Genomic DNA, 7805 nt, shown 5'->3' with positions numbered 1-7805 from the left:
AGAGCAGAGGAGAGGAAAAAGGTTTTTAAAGTTTGGGGGAACAGAAAGGAGTGGGACCTCTTCTGTTTCTCCTCTGAAAACGAATGCTTGCAGTGGCCATGTAGAGAGCTTCACCATCAGTTCCACCCGTGGCTGTATACTATTGGGCAACACAGGTGGCACTACTGAGCTAAAATCAGGGGTGAAATCGTCAGATGTTACCTGAAACATAGTGTTCCTGTAGCTCAATTGGTAGAGCATTGTGTTATCAAGCGCAAGGTTGGGGGTTCGATTCCGATGCACTGTAAGTCGCTTTGGATAAAAGCGTCTGCTAAATGCATAATTTTAAACGAAACAAAACAATTTGCAGGTCAAAAGTTTTCAATGGGTTTTTTAGGATAGTGTTTTTTCATAATCGCACATTTTTGACATTGTTATGTTCTCCAAAGCCAGTAAACTTATATGCTTGCAGCAGTTTTAGTTCTCATTTCGCATTGTCAAAACACAATACTGTGTAAAATGCACTTTTGAGATTTGTCTGTGCATAATTCATTTAAAATAATACCCTTTTAATATTATTGTTTTTAAATCTCAATGTTTTTCGATTTATTTTAATTATAATTTGAATAATATTGATACTAATTAAGTATATATACAGTACAGACCAAATGTTTGGACACACCTTCTCATTCAAAGAGTTTTCTTTATTTTCAAGACTATGAAAATTGTAGAGTCATATTGACCAAGAAGGAGAGTGATGGGGTGCTGCGCCAGATGACCTGGCCTCCACAGTCACCGGACCTGAACCCAATCGAGATGGTTAAGGGGTGAGCTGGACCGCAGACAGAAGGCAAAAGGGCCAACAAGTGCTAAGCATCTCTCGGGGAACTCCTTCAAGACTGTTGGAAGACCATTTCAGGTGACTACCTCTTGAAGCTCATCAAGAGAATGTCAAGAGTGTGCAAAGCAGTAATCAAAGCAAAAGGTGGCTACTTTGAAGAACCTAGAATATGACATATTTTCAGTTGTTTCACACTTTTTTATGATGTATATTATTCCACATGTGTTAATTCATAGTTTTGATGCCTTCAGTGTGACTCTACAATTTTCATAGTCATGAAAATAAAGAAAACTCTTTGAATGAGAAGGTGTGTCCAAACTTTTGGTCTGTACTGTATATATATATATGATTTAATAATTAAAATAATATAATATTATTATTTGTTTTGTCTGTTTTTTTATTTTTAAAATCAAATATTAAAAATATATATATAAAAAATACCATTATTTAACTTATAATACTATTAATATAAAGTATAGTAATCATTATAAATGTTGTTTTTGTTTGTACTGGCAGTAGCAAAAATTCACTTTTGAGGTAAATTTATGTATAATAATATTTTCAGTTTACGGTTTTGTTTTTAATATAATTTTTTTTACATATGTGTTCATTTATTCATTATAACTAAATAAAATATGCTTGTATTAGTATAAAAAAATTTATATTAACTACAGTAATATTAATAATAAATATTTAATACTATTAGTCTTGATAATGATTGTTGTTGTTGTAGCAGTACACAATTATTTCTAAATTAATTAAGTTTGTGTAATTTATTTAAAATAATAGTATTTTATAATTATGCATTTTATAATAATTTTATTTCTAGTTAATATTATACATTTTATAATTATTTGAATACTCGTTAATAAACAAATGTTAAATATACTAACACTAAAATATGTTAATAATTAATATACTATTATTAGTCTTGACTATTAATAATAACTGTTGTTGTTGTTGTTGTTGTTGTTGTCTGTGGTAACAATAACAGCAGCAATATCAGTTGCTGTACATATTTATTTTTATTACATGTTGTATAAATAAATGCTGTTTACACAGGTGAAGGAATCCCTCTTTAACCTTCATAAACGTTTTATTTTCTCTCTCTCTGAATCCAGTTGAGTTTTCTCCTGCTCTCCACAGCTGCGCGGCCGTCTACGCAGCGGGCTTCTCTCTCTCTCTCCCTCATGTGCGCTCTAAAGGTCAAGTAACGAGGGAGAAGAAGTGAAGGAGAAGTAACACGCAACAGCTGAGTGTGTGGGGAACGGGAGATGAGTGACAGCATGTTTGCCACTGCATAATGAGTGCTGCTCTTTCTGTACTCCACAACTGCCTCCATGCCCCCAGGTGCGCTCGGGCCCAGTGACGCTTCACCTTAACTCCAGTCAGACAGCACATCGGAAGTTCTTCAGTGAGGTGTGGCCGTCCAGAGATGCCACTTAGTGTTGGCATCCCCCTGGGGACGCCAGGATGTCCTTTCCAGTCAATTGTAGTGAGTAAATGAGACGCAGAGCTAACAATGTGTGAGTTTATATGCCCTGTTCTGACAAGAGGGTAAATTGCCAATGTCTACTGCTGCTCGCTTAAAATGTTGGATACATTATTTTTGTCTTGATTAAATTATGTTCGTCCTTGCTAATCGGGTCTATGAAACATCACTGTCCACTACAAACATGTCTTGTCCCTTTAATATACCTTTGGCTAAATTATAATTTTTATTTTATTTATTTTTTTTAAGTTTAAGATTATTATCTTGTGCATTTGGGGGCTGCTTTTATTTTAAATTCATTTTAAATATATTTTAAATATATTTTAAATATATTTTAAATATAAAATATTTTAAATATATTTTAAATTTATTTAAATTCTTCATAAGTAAATATTATACATAAATTAAGCATTCAGTAAACATGTTAACCCTATAAGACCAACTTTGTCATATTTGATACAGATATTTTGAAGGCCTTCAAATTAACATCTTTGCTGAAAAATCTGTTGTACATAACTGACTACATGGCTTCTGTCATCTGATTAATAATTTGTACTTATAAAGTATAAAGCGTATATACTTTTTTTAAGATCTAAAAATTTCCCACTTCAGTTCAAACATTTTTTTTTTATTTGTTTATTTATTTATGCATGCATGCTGCACAATAATTTCAGATTTTTATAAAGAAATATAATAACTTTTATAGTGTTTGTAATATTTTAAGGTGAACACTTACTGGACTGAAGCAACTTTGGTTAACGTGATAATCTATGTGTGTGTGTGTGTGTGTGTGTGTGTGTACAGTACCATTCAGATTTGGTCTCAGAATGTTTTTTTAAAGGAGTTTCTTATGCTCATCAAAGCTGCATTTATTTGATCAAAAATACAGGAAAAAATTAAATATTGTGAAATATTATTATGATGTAAAATAATGTTTTTCTATTTTAATATACATTAAAATCTCATTTATAACTGTGATGCAAAGCTGAATTTTCAGCATCATTACTCTTCAGTGTCACATGATCCTTCAGAAATCATTCTAATATGCAGATTTATTATCAGTGCTGAAAACTGTTGTGCTGCTTAATGTTTTTTTGAAACCTGTGATACTTTTTTCAGGATTCTTTGAATAAAAAGTAGAAAAAGTAAAATAATAATTTATTTATCATTTATGTAAAATAGAAATCTTTTCTAACAATATACACTAGCATTCAGAAGTTTTATTCAGCAAGATGTGTTAAATTGATAAATGAAAGCAAAGATTTACATTGTTAGAAAATATTTATATTTTGAATAAATTCTGTTCTTTCTAGCTTTTATTCCTCAAAGAATCCTGAAAAAAGTATTGTAGTTTCCAAAAAACATATTTGGCAGCACAGCTGTTGCCAGCATTGTCAAGTCTGCTTTATTGTCAATTCTTCCACATGTACAGTACATGCATACATAGAATCGAAATTGCATTACTCTCAGACCCCCGGTGCATACAGATAACACTAACAGTAGAAGCTAAAAGTCTGGATCCAATATAAAATATAAGATACAACTATACAATAAGGGAATGTAAAGAATACATATAATATAAATAAAAATAAAGTTAATTAAATAAAGCAGTGCAAGGTAAATGGCAGATATGTGCAAACCAGTGAAGTGAACAAACAGTGCATATAAAATGATTTTTAGTGCAAAAAAAAGAAGCTTATTTAGTCTGATTAAAGTGACAAAGGGCTCAAGAGCAGTTATTTTATTTAAACTGACTGATGAGGTGGTAGAATGACATCAGTTCCATGGTGAATGAGGTAGTGAGTAGACCAATGCTGAACAAAGTGACTGGTGCAATTAGAATTGATCATTCTAATAATAATCAGCATATTACAATGATTTCTTAAAGGGTTAGTTCACCCAATAATCAAAATTGTCATTAATATCTCACCCTTATGTCGTTCCAAACCCGTGAGACCTCCGTTTATCTTCAGAACACAGTTTAAGTTATTTTAGATTTAGTCCGAGAGCTCTCAGTCCCTCCATTGAAACTACGGTATACTGTCCATGTCCAGAAAGGTAAGAAAAACATCATCAAAGTAGTACATGTGACATCAGAGGGTCAGTTAGAATTTTTTGAAGCATCGAAAATACATTTTGGTCCAAAAATAGCAAAAACTACGATTTTATTCAGCATTGTCTTCTCTTTCGTGTCTGTTGTGAGAGAGTTCAAAACAGCAGTTTGTGATATCCGGTTCGCGAACGAATCAATCGATGTAACCGGATCTTCTTGAACCAGTTCACCAATTCATTTACTCAAACAGTACACTGACTGAACTGAACAACTCTTCTGAATTGAAGATGAACATTGAGCCGAGCCAGATAATGACTCGTTCATGAGTCAAGAACCGTTTCTGTCAGACGCGTCCGATTCGAGAACCGAGGAGCTGATGATACTGCACATGTGTGATTCAGCGTGAAGCAGACCGACACACAAGAGCGTCTGAACCGAAATGATTCTTTTGGTGATTGAATCTGAACTGATTCTGTGCTAGTGTTATGAGCGCGGGTAAACCGAAGGCTTGAATCAAGGGCAATCATCGCAAATGACGCCATTACGTCGAGTGCAAAAGAACCGGTGAACCGTTTTCTTCAACCGGTTTATTGAATCGAACTGTCCGAAAGAACTACTGGTGATCCGAAAACCGATGCAACCGGTTCTTGACTCGAGAACGAGTCATTATTTATATATAATTACAAGCTATAAGAATCTTACTTTTTTGCCATATAAGTATCAGCAACTTTTTATTTTTTTAATTTTTTCTTCTCCATATTCTGACTATATCATACTATTCGGACCGTAAAAGCCTAATGTATTAAATATGATACTCAACCAAAAACACATATGCAAATATTAACTAGTCAAGTAAATTCTTTCATCATGATTCACTTGATTTAACTGTCGGTTTTTACATTGCAGTCACACACAGCTACACTCTCTCTCTTATTTTTCATGCGAATGGAGTTTCTGCATTAGTGTGGCCCATCTGCACCCACTCTCTGTGATTGACAGGTGTACATGGATGCCACATCAGCTGCCAATACCTGGAGACAGTGATGTCACAATGGCTGGTCTCCCGGGAGACCCTGCTCTCTCGTTCTGTTTTCACACATGAAAGAAGCCATTTCAGGTGACAGGAAATGGGGTGGGATAAAAGGAAAACATTTGGACTCCATGGCGCTCTGGGAAGCCCGAGGGTGCAGCTTTGATATCAAATGGATCTGCAGACATGATTAAACGCAGCAATCTGAAACCAGCACAATACTGGAGAACCAAATATGTGGCAGTGGACAGCTAGTCATTCTCTCATACCTCGTTTGATTGAACACTCCTATCCTTTCTACCTCCCGTTCGGTCATAAGAGAGTGAGACTTCATTTTATTCACTGTCATGTGGTTCCAAAACCTGTACGACGTTCTGTGTTCAGTGGAGTACAAGCAGATATTTTGAATAATGTAATTGTCGCTCTTTTTCAATGGGGAACTTCAAAAGCTTTAGAATGAAAGAAGAAGAAGAATATATGTATGCATGGGCAAAAGCTGTCCATATGCTTTAAGTGATAATATATTCAAAGTCATGCTGAGTCTCCTGATTCATTGATTTTAATTGAAAAAACGAATCAGATTCTTGAACTAGCAGCTAGTTCCTTAAAATGACAAATGATTAATTTGTAGGTCAGACATCAGTGCTTCACTTATGAATGTGAAAATATATTTTCACTTTTGGGTGAATTATTTCATATTAATGAATTAAATAGCTTTTTTTTTTACAAATATATGGAGAGATATCAATTTCTACAACTATACAATGTTCACTTACAAATTTGAAAATAAATTTTCACTTTTGGGTAAACTGTTATTTGAATTTAAATGACTATTTAAAAACTATATATACATTTCTAAAGCACATCCGAAAAAATTATAATCCATTTTAAAGTTCTCTTTAGATTCTTTTTGAATTTTTTCAAAAAACTTTTCTTTTTTTTTTGATTTTTTTTTTTTTATGAAGGGGTATTAGCTGCATAATTGAGGCTGTGAATATTCGTACTTGATGTATTCATTCATGTTAATTAACTTACAGCAATGCACAAGGGGGTTGAGTTATGAGGTAACAAAGAGATGTATTTAACAGTGAGCTCTACCCCAGGAACAAACAGAGTCTCAGGCGTATGTGTGTGTGTGTGTGTGTGTGTGTGTGTGTGTGTGAGAGCATGTGTTGCTATGTTGCCTCCAGCACTGTGAGCTGAATTTTATCAGAGTGTCACCTGTGTGATTAGAAGAGAGCGAGAGAGATGGAAATAAAGAGAGAGACGGGAATATATATTTAGAAAGAGAGAGAGAGTAAATCAAAGACTCCATCGAGCATAATCATAATCCATGCCCTACCATCCCAACTGAAGATGCGATGATATCTCAGCATGGCCCTGTAAGGTCATTGTCATGTGTCAATCTCTAATTTCCTCTACGGCGGATCTCCTCCTCTTCCTCTGTGCCTCTGGATGTCTTCATAATCTAAAGCAGACATGATATTAACCCTTCGCTCAGCGATTCGTATCTCTGGCGGTTTGTCACCCTGAGGCAGAGTGGAATGACTGAAGTTATCAAACAACGCTGTCACCTCCTGAGGACCCCACCCGTCAAAACTCTCTGATTGCTTTGCAACACAGCCGACCTTAATACTGCCATCTACACACGAACGTCTGTCAGAACCATCAGTACATGGAAGTTTTACTCAAAACTTCAAGTTCAAGGTATCTTCACAGCATCAACATGGTCTGATGATTGTTATAACAAGGGGCATCTTTGTTAGGTTTTTTATTTTTTTTTATCCTCAAGGCAAGTTCTAGGCCAAAAAAGAAAAAAAACTGAACACAAATATAATAGTTTTTTGTATCATTAAAACTTTTCATAAATATTAATAATAATTGTTAGTAATCAAGTAAATAAATAAATGAATAGCATAAGTAAATGTGTACCAAATATGACAGTATCACCATTTTATTTTAGATACTGTTTGTAAATCATAATTGATTGCATGTATTTTATTCTATTGACATTATAGTTTTTTATATTTATCGAGAGAAGAGAGAGTTCAGGGGCCGGATTCACGAAAATCTTCTTAAGAAATAAATTAAGAAATTTCTTAAGATAAATTCCACGATGTTCGTAAGAATGTTCTTAAGTGCAATTCTTGAAAAATTCTTAATAAGTTCTCAAATATATTCTTAAGAACATCTTAATTTTTTTTCTTAAGAAGAAAATAACAGCCGTTATTATACGTCCCAAATCGTAGTATGTTGAAAAGAGTATTCCAAAGATACCCGGATGGTCTACTATTTCCGGTTAGAATTCGAAGTGCAGATCAATGCACACTCTAAGTGCTAATATTGCCCACAACCCATTGCGTGCGGGAGGGAGGAGCTTTGCGATGGCTTTGCGGTGATGTAAACATGG

The 7805-nt window shown here is 34.1% G+C and overlaps 1 long non-coding RNA gene across 1 annotated transcript in view; it reads left to right on the top strand.

Moving 5' to 3' along the window:
- The window catches only part of LOC132144699 (uncharacterized), a 44078-nt gene extending 41494 nt beyond the window's left edge, over nt 1–2584 (top strand). Inside the window, exon 3 of the long non-coding RNA XR_009434382.1 lies at nt 1942–2584. This is a non-coding gene — a long non-coding RNA (uncharacterized LOC132144699). The remainder of the gene's footprint in view (nt 1–1941) is intronic.
- The last annotated feature ends 5221 nt before the right edge of the window (nt 2585–7805 follow it).

This window comes from Carassius carassius, chromosome 8, assembly GCF_963082965.1.
Source record: "Carassius carassius chromosome 8, fCarCar2.1, whole genome shotgun sequence".
In the NCBI taxonomy this organism is placed as follows: Eukaryota; Metazoa; Chordata; class Actinopteri; order Cypriniformes; family Cyprinidae; genus Carassius; species Carassius carassius.
Note: the sequence above shows the minus strand (reverse complement) of the source record. Positions and strands in the feature narration are given on the sequence as shown.